Genomic DNA, 7231 nt, shown 5'->3' with positions numbered 1-7231 from the left:
AAGTGAACACAACTTAAAACAACTCAACTTACCTGTATAGCAATGTACAGTAAATAAGGAATGTGTCTTAACTCAAAACCTTACAATTAAAGTTTCCCTTTAAAGTTCAAAAATCAAACCCTCAGTGTCCATCAGTCACTTGCAGAGCATTAACAAACCAAAATCATCAAAGTCATTAGTAAATCCTAAGCTATGCCGGCTTTATAATAACTAAAATGACCAAAAAAATACCCGTTGCAGGCCTGAACGTCGCTTGTGTGCGTTGGGGCCTGGAAACTTAAACACTGGCCGCTTCACTCAATGAGCAAACAAAATAAATTGACTCTGTACCTGACTCCTTGCGTTTGAAAGTGAAGAGTAGAGCGTTCATGTGCGCACAGCGTGGACCTGTCGTGGCTCGTGGCTCTGCACGTGTCTCCTGCATGGACTCCCGCAGCACTGAATCTCTCGGTCCCCACCGTGTAGTCGATCTTGGTCGTCTTTTCCAAACGAAACCGCAACTCCTCCGGTGTCCAAACGATTCTCGTCTCCAAGTCCACAAAGAACAGCAGTCGTGTAGCTCACCAACGTGGTAGCCAACCCTCCTCGCTGTCTCTTAGCTTAGCGTGCTCTCGCGTGTGTCGCGTCAGTTTTCACAACAGTCCAAGCTGCGACTTCTTGAAAAACAGAGAAAAAGTATCCCACCGCACATAACTAAAGTCCACTGCTTTTATAAATGTCCTGGCCGAACACTTGACTGCAGCTGCCTTTCCTTAGCTAGGAAAAGTTTTTGCTTAGCATATGCTAACTGGGAGGAACAATCGAGCAGACTGTCTCCTTCACCCCCCTCCGTCGAACTCTCTCTTTTTTCCCCTCCCCTTCCAATTGCGCAACAGTTCAAAGATCAGTATCCCTAACCAAATAGAAATTAGTAAAATAATTTGGCAATTATTAAATACAGAAAGAAAATACAAAATTGTACATAACAAAGGCATTGGACATAGGAATATTACTAATGTTTGGAAATTGCTTTTTTAAACGTTTTTAAACATCTTAACCCTTTTTTAAATATTTAACCTCCACATAAATTGAAATGAATGAACCCAAACTATAACACGGGTTACACTCTCCCCCACTCAAATGGTTTACATGTCCCTATGAAACCTAATTCCCATGAACATGAATGAAAACATAATTTCAATAACACAGAAAAGTGAAACAAAAATTCCCTCAACCAATCTTTATGACTACACCCCTATGTACTATAGTCAAAGGCTGGTCTTTAGACTTCCCTACCTCATCATAAGTCAGTCTAACAACAGGCTTAATAGACCTCTTCTCACGTCTAAGGGAATGTCTCTGAGGTCGGACTTCCTCAGTCACCCTAACAGGAGAAGGTCTTTCAAGCTCTGCACTACCTGTTAGTTCAGCAGGCGTCTCTACCTCATCGCCAGCATCACTTTCACCATCGCTAGAGTCTGCTATGGCTTCTGACATCACATCATGTTCGGACTCTTCATCATGATCAGATGCACTGTCCTGCGCAGCAGTGTTCTGTATTTCACACTCACAATCTCTTTCTGCGACAGGATCTTCAAGATCTTCAGATTTGGACCTCCATCTGCACATAAGCTGATATTCAGACTCAGGATCACTAGACTCTCCATCCAGCGAATAACCTGCATTGTCTTGAGGCCTCGTACCATGTGGTTGACGTGTCCTTGACTTCCTCTGACTCCTAGTCACAGGTCTTGTGGTTTGCTGTTGAACATCTGAGTCTTCAGAAACCCTCACCAAACTTCCAATAGGCAAAACATTGTCTCTGTGAATAGTTCTCAGCTTCCCCATCCCACTCTCAGGCTTCACCCTGTAGACAGGCAAATCAGGGAGCTTTTCCATGATCACATAAGGTAAAGAGTTCCACCTACTCTGCAACTTATGTTTCCCGTGCAACCCCAAGTTCTTCAGGAGCACTCGATCACCCTTGACTAAGGTTTGATTGCGTAGAGCTCTCTCATAGTTCTTCTTGTTCCTCACATGAACTTGAGTTGCAGACTTGGTAGCTAACTCGTAAGCACTCTTTAAGTCTCTTTTGAGATCTTCCACGTAACGTGAATGACTAACTGGTTCTTGGTCATCAGTACCAAAACATACATCAATTGGCAATATGGCCTCTCTGCCAAACATGATGTAGTAGGGTGAAAACCCTGTAGCATCATTCTTGGTACTGTTGTACGCATGTACTAACTGACTCACATGACGACTCCACTGACGTTTGTGGGTATCCCTCAGGGTTCCCAGCATAGATAACAGCGTCCTATTAAAGCGCTCCGGTTGTGGGTCACCCTGAGGATGATAGGGTGTCGTCCGTGACTTACGGATTCCCAAGGTTCTCAGAAGCTCCTGAATCAACCGGCTCTCGAAGTCACGCCCTTGGTCCGAATGAATTCGAGCTGGAAGACCATAATGAACAAAGAACCTTTCAACCAAGACCTTGGCAACAGTGACTGCTCGTTGATCTCTAGTCGGGTAAGCTTGTGCATAGCGACTGAAATGATCAGTCACCACAAGAATGTTAGAAACTCCACTGGAGTCTGGCTCTAGTGAAAGAAAATCGATACATACAAGTTCCATAGGTCCTGCAGAAGTGATCTGGTGTAATGGAGCAGCTCGTGGACATGGACTCTTCCATGTGACACACTTCCCACAGTTGCTTATGTATGTCTCAACAGTGTGACTCATCTTCGGCCAGTAGAACCTTTCTCTCATTAGTTCTACAGTCCTCTCTACACCCAAGTGTCCCATGTCATCATGCAATGCACGACACACCTGTATTCTGAACTCTTCGGGTAAAAGCAGCTGGCGGTGTTGTTTACCAGAAGCTTTGATTTTCACTCGGTAGAGTAATCCGTCTTCAATCTTCAGTTTGGTTCTCTCCCGTTTCAACAAAGAAACTTCTGCATCAGTAACATGAGATGGCCAGCGACCTGTGTTCAAGGCCTCTCTTACTGTTTTGAGAACAGGGTCTTTGAGCTGGGCCCTTTGCAAGTCGTCAGGGGTTAACCGTTCTAGTTGTCCACCATTCAGGTGGGTTGCAAAACAATAGAGCTCAGGAATACCCTCTACAGGAACTCCCAGTCTTTCAGCCATACACATATCTTGTGCCCGCACTTGACTACAAAGTGTTTTTACATCACCCTGACACAGTTTCTTCCAGGGTTCTGCTTCAACATCAGACCAGTTACGTGAGAGCAAGTCAGCGCCAATGTTCACCTTTCCAGGGTGATACTTGACTTCAAAGTCATGCATGGCTAGTGCTGCAAGCCACCTGTGACCTGTTGCGTTGAGTTTCCCAGTTGTCAGCACATATGTGAGCGGATTGTTGTCAGTCATTACCGTGAATCTCACACCATATAGGTAGTCATGAAATTTGTCTACCACGGCCCACTTGAGCGCTAGAAACTCGAGCTGGTGAATGTGATACTTCTGCTCAGCAGCAGTCAATCCTCTGCTGGCAAATGCAACAGGACGGAGACCTTCAGGATAAACCTGGTGTAAGACTGCTCCTAAACCTTTGAGACTAGCGTCGGTGTGCAACACATAGTGCTTGTTAGGATCTGCGAACGCTAACACAGGCGCATTGGTAAGGCATCGGATAATGTCACGAAAAGCTTTTGTGCATGCATCAGTCCATCGTGATCCAAAAGGTTCGGCCTCCTTGAAGTACTGATGATCTTTTGTGACTGTAGGCTTCTTGCCTTTCCTCACCGGAGGATACCCTTTGGTCAGATCTGTCAAGGGCTTAACGATTGAGGAGTAGTTCGCCACAAATCTGCGGTAATAACCACAGAAACCAAGGAATGACCTCAGTGACTTAAGGTCAGTAGGCTGTGGCCACTGGGTTACAGCTTCGACCTTAGCTGGATCTGCCGCAATCCCATCAGCAGAGACAATATGGCCAACATACTTGACTCTGGGCTGACAGAACTGGCATTTGTCCAAAGACACTTTTAGGCCTACCTCCTCAAGGCGATCGAGAACTTTCATGAGTCTCTCCTCATGTTCTTCTAGCGTAGCACCAAACACGATTAAGTCATCCAGATAAACAAGGACTTGTAGCAAGTTCATGTCTCCAACGGCCTTCTCCATCAGACGTTGAAACGTCGCCGGAGCTCCCATCACTCCTTGGGGCATACGCTCGAATTGGTAGAAGCCAAGAGGACAAATGAATGCGGTCTTGTCTTTGTCTTGTTCCGCCATTGCGATTTGGTAATAACCGCTACGAAGGTCTAAGACAGAGAACCATCGACTTCCTGCTAAACAATCCAATGCGTCATCGATGCGTGGTGTGGTGTATTGGTCTGGTATTGTCTTGCTATTCAGAGTCCTATAGTCTATGCACATACGCACATTTCCATTCTTCTTTCGCGCTACCACAATAGGCGAAGCGTATGGACTCCTTGACTCCTGTATCACTCCAGCGTCTAACAGCTCTCGGAGATGTTTACGCACATCCTCTATGTCCGCAGGCGCCAGGCGTCTGGATCTCTCACGGAATGGACGGGGATCGGTTAGACGAATGTTGTGCTCAACGCCTTTGGCTAAGCCAACGTCCCATTCATGGAGTGAGAACACATTGCGTCGACGACAGAGTTTTCTCCTTAGTCTCTCTTTCCATTCATTGGGGATAGGCGAATCCCCAAAGTCTATCAGACTTGGATCCAGTTCTTCGGCATCTTGACTTTTCACAATAGGTCTGGCCAAATCAGCTGACTGAACTGTACCTAGTGGGGTACCTCGAGGTATTGTAATCTCCTTCTTGGTCTCGTTCTGAATCAACAGAGAGAAGCAATTGGGATCAATGGCAGAAGCGGGAGCAACTACAGGCTGGAACATCACTCCGTAAGGTAATGCTACAGTTTCACTTGTCTCCACCACGATTATGCCTTTAGGTGCTGGCTGAGTAAGGTCCAGTTGACATGGTACACAGCGACTTTCCTGTGGGGTAAGTGTCAAGTCATTAGGGCCCATGTACTTCACTAAACCTACGGAATCATCGGTGTTTGTGTCATTGGCGTTAGGCAGTACTGATTCTCTCTTCTGTCTGTTGTTGTTGATTCTCAAGGCACGGGCTAAAGCCTCACTCTTTGGATGACCACACAAGTCAGCAAGTCTGTGGAACAAATTAGCGTTTGTGCCTAGGATCACTGGGACCTGATCGGGTGTGTTAGGCCCAGGGCAAATCAGTGCCAACACTGACAATGTCTCTGACTTTCCAGTTAGCTCCTTTGGGAACTGCATGTCAACTACAATGTATCCTGAGTAGGGATAGCTTGTATCACTTAGTCCCCAAATGGCCAATCCAGAGACTGGTTGTATGGGTATATCTGACAAGTGCTTTTCGTAGAATTCCTGGAAAATGATAGTTACTTGGGACCCACTATCCAATATGGCTGTACATGGGTTACCTTTCACTCTCATTTGCACTGTAGATGGTGGACCAATGAGACCTTTGGGAAGCGGGGCATTTGCGTTTGAGCATACTTCCTGCTTTTTAGAGAAGCAGCTGAAGGTCTCACTGTTTGGATTGCTCTCATTCGATTGCTTGCCTTTTGCTTTGTTAAGCGAAGCTATGAGTCTCTTTATGACTTTTTTTTCATTCTCAGGAGATGAGCACTGAGTGGCGATATGACCATCTTCTCCACATCTGTAGCAGAAGCGTTCACCACCTCCAGGACTTTGTGCTTGCCTAGAACCTTGACTTAGGCTCTTAGTCCCGATAGCGGCTACCGTAGCCGAAGGGTCAGTTGTATTTTCTCCTTTGAACTTCAACTTTTTGTTTAATCTTTTAACTTTCTTTCGTAAAGCAGCAGCCTCTGACTTATCATTGCCTGAGTGACTCGGAATTAGCATAGGTGCGGGAGCACTAGCTCCTTCATTTGCCGAACTCTTACTCATTTCAAATACTTGAGTTTTCAGAGCTTTAAAATCAGCCTTTAGCACTTCTATGTCCACATCATCATCGACTAAGTCTTTACTAGCAGCAACATTCCGAATACGTGCATTCACCTTCTTTCGTGTTTGCTGGTATTCTTCTTCGGTTCTGATTTCAGACAGTAAGTCAAGAAAGTTGGGAGGTGTACTACGTCTCTCCTTCAGGCGTAGCTGAAGCAACATCAAGTCTGAGTCAATTGCACCACGAAGCAACTGTTCAACGCGCACTTTGTCTTTTTCATTAGCTGAGACCCCTCCTTTCTTCACCACTTTGGCCAGAAAAGGTTCAATCCGGCGAACATAGTCTGACAGCTTCTCACCAGACTTCTGCTGTATGAGCCGGAAAGAAAAGTACAGATCTTCGGCAGACTCAGCAGAACCAAATGCGCAGTCCATCGCATCAAGAAACTCTTGGGCTGTGGCTCTTGGCTTACTGAGGCGTAGTGACTTGACAATTTCGAGAGCAGGCCCTCTCAAGCCTTCCAGGATTCGTCGTCTCTTCTCTTGTTCAGTGAGTTCACTCTCTTGAACCATCAACGTCGCTTGTTCTAGCCAATATTCCAAAGTTTCTTCTCCAGCTGGGGTGGGAGTGATACCAGAGAAAATCCGCAAGCGGCGGTATCCATGGCTCTCAGTTTGACTTCTGGTAGTGCGGCTGACCACGTCGACCATGGCACGTAAGACTGACTCATCAGTGGAAGACATGCTTTGAATATCGGCAAAGGTCTTTCCCTCTGACGATAGAAACCGTTGCAACTTGACTGAAAAGTCTTCAGCAGGAGCAGAGGTAGTGGGTTGTTGAGCATGAGTTATGATCTTCCAAATAGCGCCATCATTGGGTCGGACTTCAGGAGGAACTAAACTCGGGTCGATGACTTCTTTACATTCACAGAGAACCAATACGCCATCGCCATCACTGTAGGGCTTTGTCCCCCTCACACGACCCCAGCATCTGACTGAGTGTAGCTCTTCTTCAATTTTGGCCACTTCGAGATCTTTCCCCACCCCTACCACTAATATAGCATGAGTGACATCAATAGTTTCAGTGTCACACCACTCGCTAAGCTCCGCCTGCCACTTACTATCAGCCATGACTGATAAATAAAAAGTTCAACTTTCTATGAAAATGTGCAGAGTTACACTATAACAAGGGTAAATAAGTTCAGAAATTCTCATAACATCCCAGCGGTGCCTCCATTTTGTGTAGCGCCCCTTTGCCTACATTACTGGCAAAACATCCGAAATCATGTAAAATAAT

Source organism: Kryptolebias marmoratus, linkage group LG14 (genome assembly GCF_001649575.2).
Source record: "Kryptolebias marmoratus isolate JLee-2015 linkage group LG14, ASM164957v2, whole genome shotgun sequence".
Lineage (NCBI taxonomy): Eukaryota > Metazoa > Chordata > Actinopteri > Cyprinodontiformes > Rivulidae > Kryptolebias > Kryptolebias marmoratus.
The sequence above is the reverse complement of the archived record's forward strand: the minus strand, read 5'-3'. Positions refer to the sequence as shown.